At 42.0% G+C, this 16,948-nt stretch overlaps 1 protein-coding gene across 9 annotated transcripts in view; it reads right to left on the reverse strand.

Moving 5' to 3' along the window:
* ARVCF (ARVCF delta catenin family member) overlaps positions 1-16,948 on the reverse strand; it is an 803,654-nt gene that overhangs the window by 620,086 nt on the left and 166,620 nt on the right. For 2 of the 9 annotated variants that reach the window (XM_075216579.1, XM_075216587.1), the window contains exon 3: positions 15,892-15,970. The exons of the other annotated variants lie outside the window; for them this stretch is intronic. The gene's annotated coding sequence lies outside the window, so the exon portion shown is untranslated. The remainder of the gene's footprint in view (positions 1-15,891; positions 15,971-16,948) is intronic. 9 annotated transcript variants of the gene reach the window in all.

Genomic DNA, 16,948 nt, shown 5'->3' on the forward strand with positions numbered 1-16,948 from the left:
GGACTGTCTTAACGGCATTATAGGCCCCCAGGCAAAGCAGTGCACCCACACAACCACTCACAGGGATAAAAATGTAAATAATCTATAAAATGTATCTTATATTTATTGGTACCTCCAACAAAATCAGTGTTTAAACATTAAAAAGCATGCTGTACAGCAGAGATTAATCCACACAAACGTTTGGACAATATAATATGAGCCTTGAAGATGAAAAACAAGAAATTCAACATAAAAATGGTACTCAAAGAAAACCGAAAGCCACTGTCGTGATAAATTGTACATAAGCAAGACGAAATAAACATATACAATTTTTTGAAGCCGTAAAATTATAATAAAGGTCTTCTAATATTTTGACGAAAACAATGTACACGTACTAATACATGCTTTCATCAAGGTCTAGATATGTACTCGCTACAGCAAGATCGCATGTACAGATAACAGCTGATTCTGAGGTGATTAATCCACCTAAACGTTTAAATAAAGAGGGTTTTAAGGTTCTGAACAAATCTTCCGGAATAATATATTGAAAAGTTGCCAAGCCCATGGGACCCCTATGCTTGTGACTCCCCGGGGCAATTGCTCAGCATGCCCATGCATTCAGACTGCTCTGCATTTGGGATTGGCTGGATTCCATATTGCTTTCACACTTGAAAATGGAATAATTAAACAATACCATCTACATTAGCCCAATAGTCCAGATGTCCATACAGCCAATTACTATAAACATATGCTCTTTATCTTATCCCTTTACTTGAGAAATTTTTCAATGACATACTACAATTCCTAGGTCTTCAAGGCACTGTCCTATCCTGGTTCTCATCCTACCTATCTAATCGCTCTTTCAGTGTTAATTTCTCTGGAACAACCTCCACTCCGCTTCCTTTATCAGTTGGAGAACCACAAGGCTCAGTCCTAGGTCCTCTGCTATTCTCTATCTACAACGCTTCTCTAGGATAACTACTAAGCTCCTTTGGATTTCAGTATCACCTCTATGCGGATGATACACAAATTAATCTATCCTCTCCTGATCTCTCACCATCCTCTCGCCAACTCAAACTCAATCTTTCAAAAACAGATTTAATAATATTCCCACCCAACAATACAAGCTTACTGCCTGACATTTCTATTTATGTTGATAATATGACCATAAATCCCACCTCGCAAGTTCGCTGCCTAGGTGTAATCCTTGACTCGCAATTATCCTTTGTTCCCCACATCAACTCTATATTTACATCATGCTGCATATATCTAAAAAACATTTCCAGAATATTTACATATCTCACACAAGACACTGCAAAAACTTTAATTTATGCACTCATCATCCCTCGCATTGACTATTTTAATTCCCTCCTTACTGGTCTTCCCAAAATCAGACTCGAGCCCCTACAATCTATTTTGGACGCAGCGGCTAGATTGATTTTCCTTGCAAATTGTTTTACATCTGCTGAGTCACTCTGTCAGTCTCTACATTGGTTGCCTGTTTTTCAACGAATCCAATATAAAATTCTTCTACTAACATACAAGGCCATCAACAAAATTGCACCAACATACATCTCCTCACTAGTCTCAAAATATATCTCGACTCGACACCTCTTTTCTGCACAAGATCTGCATCGCTCTTCCACTCTCATCACTTCCTCCCATTCCCGGTTACAGGACTTTTTTCAGGCTGCATCCACTTTATGGAATTCACTCCCTCGCACCACAAGACTTTCCTCTAGTCTTCAAACCTTCATGCGTTCTCTGAAAACCCGCCTCTGCAGACAAGCTTGTAGTATTCCTCTACCACCTTCTTAATCTCCCTAGGTTACCTTATTACCACCCTCAACACAAGACATCAACCCTCTGATCAACATAGTTGTGTGACTGAGCATACAGCCCACTAAATACTTTGTAACCTTTGCATTCTAGCTGGACAAATATTCAATATGATGTAGCACTTACCCTTGTATATCAAACCACTGTCTGTACGGAATCTGTAATCAATATCATCAACATTTATTTATATAGCGCCAACATACTATGCGGTCATCCGATAGGCTAGAGACAAATATCTCTAGGATATCGAAAGTAAAAAAGATAATTCTCTTTGCAAAAATTTCAGACCAATTTCCTTCTTAAAAATAAACTATAAACACCTTACAATAAAATCATGGCTACCAGAAACATGCCTGTGTTACTTTCCCCTCATCAAGTGGGGTTTACCCCCACATGGAAGTCTTCTGATAAAATAGGATTTGCCCTTAGCATACAGAATGTAAAATGGAACTGTCCTTCCTACTCCACTTAGACTTTGAAAAGGCATTTGGGTGGGTTGTTCTGGATTTAGTTTAGAAATGTTTGAGAGAACACTCAATTCTCACAAACCCCTTAATGCCCTCTATATATAATCTTGGCAAGAGTACATTCTCCATATATAGGAGTTCACTTTACTTAACTAGAGACTTTTCTTCCCCCCAAAGAACAGTACTATTTGGGTCCTCTTTGTAGCAAGCTGTAGCAAAATTTTTGGGGCATTCTAGGGTTCAATAGATAAATTTATATTGGGATAAAAAAAAGTGAAGCCAGGAAATAACATGTTTTCCAGACACCCATTAATGGAGGTCTGGGTCTACCTACTTTAAGCCTCTATTTAGCAATCTCTAAGGTTACCAAATTAGCTTCATGAAACTTAAACCTCTAATTCGTTAAATGGGTACAAATTGAAGAGACATTTTTATCCCCAATTACTCTGAAACAAACATATCTCTTCTCCTTCACGCCATCTGAGCCTAAACCCTAACAACAACATAATCACAAACTATAATATTTTCCCTTGTAGCACAAACATAACAAGAAATATAATCTTATATCCTATGACTTCACAACAACCAATTTTCATTAGGACAGAACTCCTACCTTAGACAACAATAAAGTTATTTGGTGAACATTACAGAAATGTAACACTATGGACGGAGGGGGAGATGGTGGTAGTAGCTCATTTCCTTATGTAATGTTTTGTGAACTGATATTTTGTTTGTTGTATGAAATGAAAATGGTTTAAAAAGTCAACATGTAAAAGTTGTGACAATTAAAATAGTGTTTACATTAATGCCCTCCAAAAAGCAGTATATTAGGTAAAAAAAAGGTAAAGAATGGATAGTCCAATTGTGTTTCTGTCATGGACAAAATGTTGAATCATCTGTGCAGAGGAATATTAAAAAAAAGAGTATGTGCAATTCTGCACTTAGCATACTGTATGTGGTTTTCACTGAACAATAGTATTGGCCAACCCATAAAGTTTTGATTTGTTTTAGATGCTATAAATTTAAGTGAACAATTTTGATGTGTGACTTCATTTTAGATAAAGGTGTGTTTAAAATTAAAATTTTAGTGCACTGGTATGAAAGGAGACTCACATCACACATAACTGCTCTGTACTGATACTTCCACTATCTAACTCTCAGGTTGTGGCCTCCATTCCCCTCACATCACAAAACAATCTGTGTCACATTATACTCTGTCCTCACTTAAACAATCACATAAGTAAACACACCACTGCAGCCACAAGGAGCCTCATTGCTGGTCAGGAAATCTGTTGGGAGACCATGTGGAGGGGCTGGCAGTGTGGTAGTGAGTCTGTAGGCAGGCAGGAGAGTGTATAAGGTGGGCGGCCATCAAACATGGAATTGGAAAGTCATGGGGTGTAACTGATCCCCTGACTACTTTGGCAGCTCACTATTCTAAAAAATAACTTCCATAGTATCAGGACTCATTTGGATTTAGTGTATTCTCTTTCACTACTTGGATTAGCGCTGGCAGTAATAAGAGGCACAGAGTCTAACAAACCCAAATAGCCGGGAAGGACAGTGTAATGCCAAAATGAAGATGATGAGGAAATGTCAGGACAGCCCAGGTCAGCAACATTCAGAACCAGAAAGAGTATTAAAATGACAGGCAGGAGAGAGGACTTGAACGGCTTGTGTTAGAAGAGGAATCAGCCACAAGGGGCACAGGCTTGCTGGAGTACAGGTATGAAGCCTAATACTCTGGCACAGAACAGGTTTAAATAACTAAGCAGATTGAATTCCATAGGCTTGAGATGTCAGTGGTCACATGACCACAAGCTCAATGTACAGAGGAGTGCAGAGTCACAGGAGATGGTGCCGTGAGTGGAGAGGAGACCAGAGGGAGCGCACCAGACATCTGGTCCGGTAACTCCTAACTCTGGGTTTAGCATGTGACACATTTTCTGTTTATATTTCCAACGACATAAGGATGTAAGACACAAAATTTAATATATGATGCATTTGCTCCATCATATATAGAATACAGTATTTATTATTTTTCTCTCTTGTTTTTATCAGCCACTCTTAACAGTATCTGCCAACTTTTGGACAACCCTCTCTCAGTGTGAAAAATGCTTACCACACAATCAGATGCTTTGGCCAGACAACTTTAGTTAAAACAATTCCTAAGTCAATTCTTCTTGCTGTATGTGTGGTATATAATAGCAGTATTTATTTACTTGCCTCAATAAAAGATAACCATATTTTGGGGGGAAAAAAGTTACTGACATTTTGCATATAAATGAGTGTATAGTAAAGTACTATATATGAGCAAAGTTGCTGCATAGTTTACTAACAAACATGCTGTTTTGCTGAGGTGTAACGTTCTGGCCATAGAATCATTGAGCGACGTTATGTACTCTGCCATTTTACTGAATGGCCATTCTGCACTAAATTTGCAAATTCCGCATTTTTTCGGAATTCCTAGTCTATAAATTAGAGCTGAGACGACAAAGGTGTCAATTCATTCTACTCTGTGAAGTGCTTAAAGTGTGATAAGGAAAAGGTCTGAGCGGAACAACAATGACAGGGGAATTTCAGCTGAAAGAAAATGATAGTGGGAGATCGGAGCAGAACATTTATGGCAAAGTCTGCATTAGAAACATGTAAAATTTCATGCTCAAATGTGGGATGAGGTGAATATTCTGCGGAACAGTTTCGAAAATGTCAGTCATCCCTAATAAGTACCTCTTTAAATGGAGCTACTTGTATTTTGTTATAGTTGTCCATATATTTTACATAACACAGATTTAAACTGAAAAAATAATCTATATTTGCATCTCATGCTTTTAAGAATTATCACAACCATTTAAGCCAGGCCTGTCCAACCTGCGGCCCTCCAGATGTTGTGAAACTACAAGCCCCAGCATCCTTTGCCAGTAGACAACCTGTTGATAGCTGGAAGAGCATGCTGGGACTTGTAGTTTCACAACATCTGGAGGGCCGCAGGTTGGACAGGCCTGATTTAAGCCATTGACTCTCACTGACAGAAAGCAGCAGGAAAGTTTAATGAATATTAATTATAAAAGGTAGAAAGGTTGTTTAGTGGCAAGAGAATAGTGTTGTCAATTGATTATTCTGCTGTTTGATTATTACTTGAAAATTTACCAGTGTTATTTGAAAACTACAACAAAACAGTCTTGATGTAACAGTAATAAATAGAACATTTTACATGAAGTACTGAAACATAAACATATAAATAATTGGCAGCAATAATTTGATAAACGGTGCCATAAACCTTAAATACTTGTTCAATCCCTGTTGATGATATTTGCTGTTTCTTCCACTGTTAAAGATTTTGTTTAAAATGATATCTCTACGGTAATGGCTGGGCATTTAAAACTTCTGTCAAAGCAAAAAGGATGAATAATCCACGAGGGTGCCGGTCAAGATCACATAGTATACAGCCATGTGACATCATACGGCAAATACAACACTCACAAAAGGAATATTTGATTCACTGATGTTAGGGGGTGGAGGGACGCATAAGAGCACAAACCACTCCTCTTCATTATAACATTTAAAAACATCCATTTGCAATGGAACTGGTAGATGTGCTAGTCTAAATGTCATTGCTTGAAGAGGTAGAGAGGTGAAGATTATTAATATTTTTTTATATATAAGGCGCCACAAATGGTCTGCAGCATCGTAAACGAAATTTACAATTTCATTTATAATGCACAGATGGCAAGGATACATAACATATTACATATAAAAAATAATATCTATCAACATTGGATGCAAAATAGGGAAAACTGCATTAATTAGAGTTTGTTGTGGGTTTAGCTCTGCACATTGAGCAAGTTTTCTTAATTCCAATCCGCAACCATTTCAGGGTGGATACAGAATGAGTACCACACCAGTTTGCGTAGCATATTCGCCCACGCAAATTTGTGTGATTCAGTCACTCACGCAAGCCTGCGCCTGGAGAAGTGGGACCGAGGCGTTCTAATGTAGGCGAGAACTGTAAAGGCGCGTTACTGTAATTACAAAAAGAAGCTGGCCGTGAAGAAGATGCATAACTGCCTAGAATAGAAGGCTGTATTATCTGCAGGTACAAATAGTGGAAGATGATGATGGTCTCTGGTGCCGATTGGTGCTTTCATCGTCATCTGGTATATATTGTGTTTTTGTGTGTGCATGTTTAAGTAAAACTTTTTTTGTACAAGAGATGGGGAGTTGTTCCTGCTGTATTAGAGAGTTGTTTATAATGTTTTATTGATGCCTAATAGCGAATGATTTATTGCACATAAAACAAATGGCTAGAAACATGAGCACAAATGGGATGTATGTGCCTGTGACATGTGCCTGCCATAGGGCATTAGCTACTGGGGCCAACTTACGTATGGCTCAGCATATGGGTGTAAAGACGCTATTTTTACATATGTCTTTTTAGTGTAATATACGCTCATTTTGCGGCCAACTCTGCATCAGGCCCTTCATGGTTTTGAAGTTTTCAGGTGCACTTACCTCCAGGTTGTGAAAATTGCACAGGGCACAAAGAGGATTTATTTGGAAAGGATCGCCCTGTTAATTTTTGAAATTACTGTCCAACTACAGCAAAGCCTGCTGCTTTACAGAATTCCCACCCACTAGCTCCAACATCACTTGCCACCTCTTTCCTGATTTAAATGTGGATCAGCGGATCATTTGTCACGGGACTGAGCACAGCTCTCGCTCACCTCATAATATTTATAGTACAGTTAGGTCTACTTTAAGACAGCAGCTGGAGCTCCCCACATCAGATGTGTAACACTATTATAACTGTCCAGACAAATGTGACTACAAAGGTAGCAGTAGCACTTTTAACAGTCAGTCTGTTTACAACATTTTATCCTAACCTCTCTCCTTTCTTGTGTGTCCATTTGTCGCTATGTCAATTCTTCATTGAAGTCCCATCAGTATCTAAAACTCAACATGACTAAAACTAATTGAATCTTCTTCCCTCCTTCTAGGGTCTCCCCACGGCCTCCTGACATCGCTCTCATGGTGGACAGCATTACACTTCTGTGGTCCTCATCTCTAGTGGCTACCTGCATGTCACGGCTGACTCCACCCTTTCCATTACTGTCCATAGACATATCTGATTTCTCTCCCAGGGCTGTGTCTTCCACCTTCCAAACTTTGTTTGAACATGACCCTTTCTCACCTTTGACCCTACCAAAATTCTCATGCACTCACTCATTATCTCCCACCTTGACTACTGTACCCTCTTTCCCCTCTTTCTGTCTGGCCTCCCACTAACACTTTTTTTGCCACTTCAATACTGCAGCAACAATGATTTTTTTCTCCTGCAACTCCACTTTGCCAATTCCTACATTGGCTGCCCATTACCTATAGAATCTAAACTCCTCACCTATAAAACCCTCTGTCGCTCCTGAATCCCCCCATCCATCTAAATCCTCTACTCACTTCACACACCATCCCACATTCACAAAATGTATTTCTTTATTTTAAATGCATTTCACAAGGGGAAAAAGCTAAATCATGAAAAGTAAACTAAACTAATACATTGGACCTTACTTCTAAAGTAAATTAGATCTGTAAATACTTTGATATGCATTAACAAGTTATCTGTTTGCAATTTGCTTAAATAGTATGTCTGGTCTCTGCATTATTTTGTTTTTCATGTATTATGTAATGTATTATGGATCGTTGCTGTTTTTTGTATATTACTGTAAATGTCATGTACAGCTTTACAGATCTTTTGTGGCGCCTTATAAATAATAGATATTATTATTATTATTATTATTATTATTATTATTATTATTATTAATAATAATAATAGTGCCCAATGCAGAGTATATACATCTGAAAACACAAACCTACAGCCTATGTTAAAACATACTTTTATTAAAAACCAAATGATACGTTCTGCTGGAACTGGTAATAAAAAGTACTGAAGAAATCAATTTTTCAGTTTGTAAATAAAGTACCTTGGAGATTTTCTAGTAATGTAGTCATGACTCATGCAATCTTACTTAACACAGAGCCACAGGTAGCAATTACCTTGCCATGTGAATAATAGAAAATAATAGGTTTTAATTTGATGTCCTTCAATCTCTGATTAGCATACCCAGGATTCTAGACTGTAGTAATTGCAAATCAATATAAGTTTAGGGTGAAATATAGACCTTGATAATGAGACCAATGGATCTCTACTTAACGGCCTACAAACTCCTCAGCTAAACAGTTTTCTGACCTGTGCTGGTAAAAATCTGTGCATGTCTGTTATAAATTGAACCTTATTGTATAACTGTACTAAACATTTTTATTCAAATAGGACTATTAATATACAAATACAACACAAAAGATAAATAGCAGCAGAGGCATGATTTAAATGTCTACATGGTATTTATTCTTTTATTTTGTTTTTCTTTTCATAGATGGGACTCCTTGCACAAGAAACTGCTGAAAACCCATATATAACACAAGGTTTCGATGAGTACCTCGCTCCTTGCATACACCAGGAGAGGCAGCATTAATGTCTGGATTAACCAATTGGATGCTGTGGGGCAGATTTGTAGTTTCTTAATGAACAATCCCCATTGCAACCTAATGTCTTGGCTTGCTCTTGTCACGACTACTATAGCGTACCTGCTATCGTTGGCACTACTCGGAGGAAGGTGCGGAGTCTAACGTGCCCCTGGTGTTCACCAGGGACCCCCGCAAGGAGGTATGGGCTTAGCTGCAGGAAACACGCAGGTCGCGGTCCTTCCACGAGTCAGATAGCGAAGTACGAGAGGAATGTCAGACAGGCCGGGTCGGCAACGGTGCGGGCAATGCAGGTACACAAGGAGAATCCGAAGGGGTAGTGAGTCAAGCCGGGTCGATAACGTTCTGACAGCGAGGTACAAAAGTGAGATCCAAAAGGGTAGTAAGGCAATCCGGGTCACAATGGTCACAGGCAAACGGCAATAAACTGGAGGAAGGAAAAGGTCAGGAAACAGATAATCACAGGAACACTGGAACGCTGGAGGACAGGAAAGGACCTGAAACTCTGGCACAGGAAGTGGGGTCAGAGAGGCTTAAATAGTGCTGCTAGCCAATGCCCTCAGCACTAGTAGTGCTGTCATACTCCAGCGCCGTAGCGCTAGTCATCCTTTAGCGCCGTAGCGCTATCTTCATGCAGCGTCCCGTTGCCTAGCAACGGGAACGCTTTCAAGTCTGCAGCTGGCCGGCCGGGCGGAAGGGGAAGTGATGCGTCTGGTTGCTAGGCAACCAGACGTGCTATGCAGGCGGGCGGGCGGCCGCCGAGCTGCGCCTGACAGTATGCCCTCCTCCTTCTCCCCTTGTTTGAAGGAATCTCTTGAGTAACTGAGGAGCATGAAGGTCCGGTTTATCGACCCAAGATCTTTCTTCCGGACCAAATCCCTTCCAGTGCACAAGGAACTGTTGTCGCCCATAGCGAATACGGACATCCAGAATCCGGCTTATCTCAAACTCTGTTCCAGAGGAGGTTTGAACTGGAGGAGGTCGAGATGGAGGTACAAAGAACCTGTTAAGCACCAATGGCCAGAGTAGGGAAACATGAAAAGTATTATGGCATCGTAAAGAAGCAGGTAGCTTTAGCTTTACACACACAGGATTAATAACTTGTGAGATGATGTAAGGACCAATAAAACGTGGAGCCATTTTCATAGATGGTACTTTGAGTTTTAAATCTTTAGTGGAAAGCCATACTTGATCCCCTACCTTCAATAGAGGAGTAGCTCTTCGGTGGCGATCTGCAAAGGTCTTATGGTGCTGTGATGCTTTTTGCAGAGCTGCTTTGGTTGTGGCTCAAATGAGAGAGAATTCTCGATAGAGTGAGTCCACCGCCAGAACTGAGGAGGAAGAATTTGGAAACGGATCTGGGATAATAGGATGCATCCCATTCACAATAAAGAATGGAGAAAACCCGGTAGATTCATGGACATGGTGATTGTGTGAGAATTCTGCCCAGGGAAGGAATTGTGACCATCTGCTTTGATTATCAGCGGTAAAGCAACGAAGAAAAGTCTCTAAATCCTGTTTGATCCGCTCGGTCTGACCATTGGTCTGGGGGTGATATCCCGATGAGAATTTTAACTCCGTACCCAGTTTTTTACAGAAGGCCCTCCAGAATCGGGAGATGAATTGCACTCCCCTGTCAGAGATAATTTCCTTAGGGCAACCATGAAGTCTGAAGATCTCCTTGATAAATGTGTCGGCTAAGTGACTGGCCGAAGGTAGACCTGAAAGAGGAATGAAGTGCACCATTTTAGAAAATCGGTCAATGACAACCCAGATGGTTTTAAATCCAGAACTGCAAGGAAGGTCAGTAATAAAATCCATGGCTATACTCTCCCAGGGAGCATCAGGCATAGGCAGGGGTTGGAGCAAACCAGCAGGAACCTTCCTGGAAGTTTTGTGTTGGGCACAAATGGTACATGCTGCAAAAAAGTCCCGTATATCAGCACGTATGGTAGGCCACCAGAAACGACGACAGAGAAGGAATGTGGTCTTCTTTATGCCAGCGTGACCCGCGATACAGGACAAATGGGCCCAACGCAATACCTTGAGACGTAATTGTGGTTCCACAAATGATCGTACTGTGGGCGGAGCATCCTTCACCGTATTGGTAATAGCAACGATGTTAGAAGGGTCAATAATGCAATGAGGAATCGATGGATTCAGGCGGTCTGTATCATCAAACGAACGAGATAGAGCGTCTGCCCGCCCATTTTTAGCACCTGGACAGAAGGTAAGAATCATATTGAAGCGGGCAAAGAATGATGCCCAGCGGGCCTGCCGAGGATTCAAACAGCGAGCTTCACGAATGAATGTCAAATTTCGGTGATCTGTAAAGATGGTAACTGGAAATAAGGCTCCCTCTAATAAGTGTCGCCATTCCTCCAAAGCTGCTTTAATAGCGAGAAGCTCCTTGTCTCCGATTCCATAATTAATCTCGTTGGGAAGAAATCGTCTGGAGAAGAACCCGCATGGAGAATGGGTACCTGAAGGTGTCTTTTGGAATAACACGGCTCCAATGCCTATTGAAGAGGCGTCTACTTACACAAAGAAAGGTCGCTGTTGATCCGGCTGAAAGAGAACAGAGGCCGAGGAAAAGGATTTTTTCAGAGTAGTAAAGGCAGAAACAGCTTCTGGAGACCATATCTTAGGATTGGCAGATCTCCTAGTTAATGCTGTAATTGGAGCAATAATGGAAGAGAAGTCTTGGATGAACTGTCGATAATAATTGGCGAATCCAATGAATCTTTGGATACTTTTAAGACCCTGCGGTTGAGGCCAATTCAAGATGGACGACACCTTGGTGGGATCCATCTGTAACCCAGAGCCAGACACAATAAACCCAAGGAAGGACACTTGGAGAACTTCAAAAACACATTTTTCCAATTTGCAATAGAGATGATATTTGCGCAGTCTTCGCAAGACCTCCCTCACTTGTTCTTGATGAGAACTCAAGTCTTTAGAAAACACTAGAATGTCGTCTAGATAAACGACTACGGAGGTATACAACAGGTCTTGAAAGATGTCATTAACGAAACTCTGGAAGATGGCAGGGGCATTGCAAAGACCGAAGGGCATTACCAGGTATTCGAAATGACCATCCCTCGTATTGAAGGCGGTCTTCCACTCGTCACCCTTCTTTATACGAATGAGGTTGTAGGCCCCTCGTAGGTCTAATTTAGTAAACACTTGAGCCCCGCTGATCCTGTCAACTAGATCGGAGATAAGAGGTAACGGGTACCGATTCTTGATGGTAATACGATTCAGGGGTCTATAGTCAATGCATGGGCGCAGAGACCCATCTTTTTTCTTGACAAAGAAGAATCCAGCCCCAGCAGGAGAGGTAGACTTGCGAATAAAACCACGTTCCAGATTCTCCTTGATATATTGAGACATTGCCAAGGTCTCTGGGCGAGAAAGGGGATAAGTTCGCCCCTTGGGTATAGGTTGATCGGGAAGTAAGGTGATGGAGCAATCCCAGGGCCGATGGGGAGGTAATAACTCGGCCTCAGTTTTACTGAATACATCTTGAAAGTCGGCGTATGCAGCTGGAAGGCTTGGTTCCGTAACCGTGGACTGAGCAACAACTTGGGAACCGGGAGGCAGAACACTAGGTAGACATCTATGATGACATCCTGTACCCCAACGGGTAACCTGAGCTCGATCCCAATCCATCTGTGGAGAATGTCTTCGTAGCCATGGAAGCCCCAAGATAATGGGATTGATGGATTTTGGCAACACCAATAACTGAATCATCTCGCTATGGAGGGCTCCTACCATTAACCGAATAGGTGAGGTGATGAAGGAGATGGAGCCACTGCTGACACGGTTCCCATCCACTGCCGTTAATGATAATGATTGAGGCAAGGGGAGAGTTGGAATTTGAAGCCCAGCAACGAGAGTGGCCGAAATGAAGTTCCCGGTGGAGCCGGAATCCACAAATGCCGTGGTGGAGAAGGGACCTCTAGGGGTGCTCAGGGTGACTGCCATAAGAAACTCAGGGGTGTTTTTTGAGTAGGGAGCAACTGTGGATACTCCTAAACCGGCCTCCCTGCTACCGTTTAGGAGGACGGGTTTCCCGGTCTCTTAGGACAGACCTTGAGAACATGTCCGGAATCGCCACAGTAAAGGCAGAGACGCTGCCTGAAGCGCCTCTCTCTTTCTTCTGGGGATAAACGGGAACGTCCTACTTGCATGGGTTCATCCATAGGCAAAACTGGGTTTTGAAATTGAGGAGCCAGACGAGAAACCACCCGCTTAGAGACAGGACGTTCCTGGGTGCGTTCTTGATAACGTAGGTCAACTTTAATACATAGCGCAATTAGGGTATCAAGATCAGAGGGAAGATCCCGAGAAATTAGTTCGTCCTTAATACGGTCGATTAGACCTTGCCAAAAAGTTGCGACCAGCGCCTCGTTGTTCCATTTCAGCTCTGACGCTAAGGTCCGGAACTGGATGGCATATTGCCTGACAGATAAGTTGCCTTGACGCAGGTTCAGAAAGCTGGTTGCAGCAGAGGCTACTCTCCCAGGGTCATTGAAGACTCTACTGAAAGCTTCAATAAAGGAGCCGGTGTTATTAAGAAGAGGGTCTCCATTCTCCCACAAAGGTGAAGCCCAGGCTAGTGCTTGACCACTCAGGAGGGAGATCATGAACGCCACCTTCGTACGCTCTGAAGGAAATGCTCCTGCATTGCACTCGAACTGGATAGAGCACTGGTTCAAGAAACCCCTGCACTTCTTGGGATCCCCATCGTATTTTTCAGGCGTGGGGATACGCATGCCAGAAGTTGCAGTGGATACAGTAACCACACTAGAGGACGCCACTGAGGAGGTGGTAATGGCTGGAGTAGCAGGCAGAGAGCCTTGTAAAGCATCGAAGCGTGTAGCGATACCTTGGACACATTGTAGGAGATGTGCTTGGGCTGCTTCTTGCTGTTCTACTCGCTGAGCCAAATGGATGAGAAGGTCCCGGGCTGAGGGTTCACCAGTTCCTTCGGTAGACATCGCCAGAGTTTACTGTCACGACTAGTATAGCGTACCTGCTATCGTTGGCACTACTCGGAGGAAGGTGCGGAGTCTAACGTGCCCCTGGTGTTCACCAGGAACCCCCGCAAGGAGGTATGGGCTTAGCTGCAGGAAACACGCAGGTCGCGGTCCTTCCACGAGTCAGATAGCGAAGTACGAGAGGAATGTCAGACAGGCCGGGTCGGCAACGGTGTGGGCAATGCAGGTACACAAGGAGAATCCGAAGGGGTAGTGAGTCAAGCCGGGTCGATAACGTTCTGACAGCGAGGTACAAAAGGGAGATCCAAAAGGGTAGTAAGGCAATCCGGGTCACAATGGTCACAGGCAAACGGCAATAAACTGAAGGAAGGAAAAGGTCAGGAAACAGATAATCACAGGAACACTGGAACGCTGGAGGACAGGAAAGGACCTGAAACTCTGGCACAGGAAGTGGGGTCAGAGAGGCTTAAATAGTGCTGCTAGCCAATGCCCTCAGCACTAGTAGTGCTATCATACTCCAGCGCCGTAGCGCTAGTCATCCTTTAGCGCCGTAGCGCTATCTTCATGCAGCGTCCCGTTGCCTAGCAACGGGAACGCTTTCAAGTCTGTAGCTGGCTGGCCGGGCTGAAGGGGAAGTGATGCGTCTGGTTGCTAGGCAACCAGACGTGCTATGCAGACGGGCGGGCGGCTGCCGAGCGGCGCCTGACAGCTCTCAATGACTGACAGTCTCAAGAGTGGCGGTAAGTATATTTTTTACAGTATCAGTACAGCATATTTTTTATTTCTTACTTTTAAATAATTTATTTACCACCACTCTATTCTGGGACTAATCAACAAATATTAAATGTTTGGACAAAATCAATGTTGGTGCACCATGATGGGCTTGATAGAACTCCAGGGATATTAAAAATCTGTGAAATCTTCTTCTATCCTTCCCTTGACTGGTGTAGTTTATTGTTTTACTAAGCAGAGCTATATCTGGGCAGGTGCAGGATTACTTTGCAATTTATGATTTTTGTTATTTACTTATATCTCGAGATGCATCTTGGGGTTCCCTGCAGGAGGCACAGTAACATAGTAACATAGTAACATAGTTGATGAGGTTGAAAAAAGACACCAGTCCATCAAGTTCAACCTATTTTGGATCTCCTGCGATCCTGCACTTATATTTGAAATTAATCCAGAGTAAGCAACCGCCAATCTGTTTCAATTGTGAAAATCCCCCCAGACTCAATACTGCAGTCCTATTTTTACCCTATATCCACTACTATCCTTCATTTTAAATTAACGGTCGTATCCCTGGATACACCTTTCCGCTAACCCTTTCTTAAACATATCTATTGAATCTGCCATCACAACCTTCCCTGGCAATGAATTCCATATCTTGACTGTAAAGAACCCCTTCCTTTACTGGTTGTGAAATTTCCTCTCCTCTAACCTTAGGGGATGACCACGTGTCCTGCGTATGGTCCTTGGGGTAAAAAGTTCCCATGAAAGCTCTCTGTATTGACCCCTAATGTATTTGTACATAGTAATCATATCTCCCCTTAGAGGCCTCTTTTCTAAAGTAAACATGCCTAAACTGGCTAACCTTTCCTCATAACTTAATGACTCCATACCCTTTATCAATTTTGTCGCCCTTCTCTGAACCCTTTCTAGTTCCAAATTATCTTTTTTATAGAGTGGTGCCCAGAACTGTACTGCATATTCAAGATGAGGTCTTACCAATGTTTTATACAGTGGCAAAATTACACTGTCTTCCCTTGCATCTATGCCCCTTTTTATGCATGCCAATACTTTGTTTTCCCTTGCAGCTGCTGCTTGACATTGAGCACTATTGCTAAGTCTACTGTCTACGAGCACTCCCAAATCCTTTTCCATTATAGATTCTCCTAAATTAATTCCATTTAATTTATAGATTGCGTTCTTGTTTTTGATCCCTGAATGCATCAAAATCAAAATTATGTGTGAGGTCCTGGGAGCAAAAGGATAATTCCACCATAATGTGAAAATTCTGATCTGGGTGGCATATCTTAAGAAAAACCACATTTTAGAAGTTTGCCAACCTGGGGTCCACTGTTCGGCAGGTCTCTCGACGTCTTGCGTGTGCCTGTGCTTGATTTCTGCTTACAGTGAACACACTATCTGAAAAAAGATGGGGTATAACTTTCAGTTTCGGACTGGAATTATTTCTTAAGAAAATATACATTAGGGTCACTTTTAGATTAGGTTTACACCTACATTCAGGATGCAGAATGGCAGCTTTCGTCTGGGTACAATCTACAGGTTTCTCATCCAATTATCATGTCGATCACACAATAAATGACCGTACCTGAGCATATTATATCTTTTGATTTGGTTTTATAAACATCCTAAAAATCACCATCAACAAAAGAACGATGTCGGGCAAATGCTACAGTGTGTACGCACTTACGACCCGCAGCAGAGGCAGATCTCTATAGAGTGTACAGTCATAATCTTTTCAGCCGTTGGTTATGACAGATGAAGAGCACAGATCTGAAGATAAATCGTGTAAGTGTCTACGCCTAAATCTGCATATTCATCAAGACTTTCAGTTGTTGGTAAAATTGTTTAGATAAATTGCAGAGAAGGAAGCGCACTACGGGGTAAGATAGGTTAGCAGCGGAATAGCAGGGAAATCCAACCTGATATCATACATAAACACAAAATATTCTGCGCTTAAACCTAAATAATGAGATGATTGGGTAAGTTAAAGAAAGGGTAATATTTATCAATAGAAAAATGCAACAATGTATCAAGCATTAGCAACATGAATATTAAAAACAATGAGCTTGATATGGCATGTAAACAATAACATACAATACAAGGCAATAAATCCGTGCTACAGTAATTGGTGCACAATGCACTTATTCCAGCATAGGTATTTTGTTCAAAGTGGAGATTCAACTAGTTATAGTCCTGGAGGATGGTAAAGTCCAGCGTAACGTGGCTAATGTGTGATGATGATGGTAAGCGGGCGATCCAGACAGTATTAATACAGTGTCCAATGTCCAATGTGGGAATCTGCAGAGTGGTGGTGATCTGATTCACCGAGTGTTGCGGCTGCATGCGTCCCATCTTGGAACGCACGCCTAACCGGAA

The sequence above is a fragment of the Mixophyes fleayi genome, chromosome 1 (genome assembly GCF_038048845.1).
Source record: "Mixophyes fleayi isolate aMixFle1 chromosome 1, aMixFle1.hap1, whole genome shotgun sequence".
In the NCBI taxonomy this organism is placed as follows: Eukaryota; Metazoa; Chordata; class Amphibia; order Anura; family Limnodynastidae; genus Mixophyes; species Mixophyes fleayi.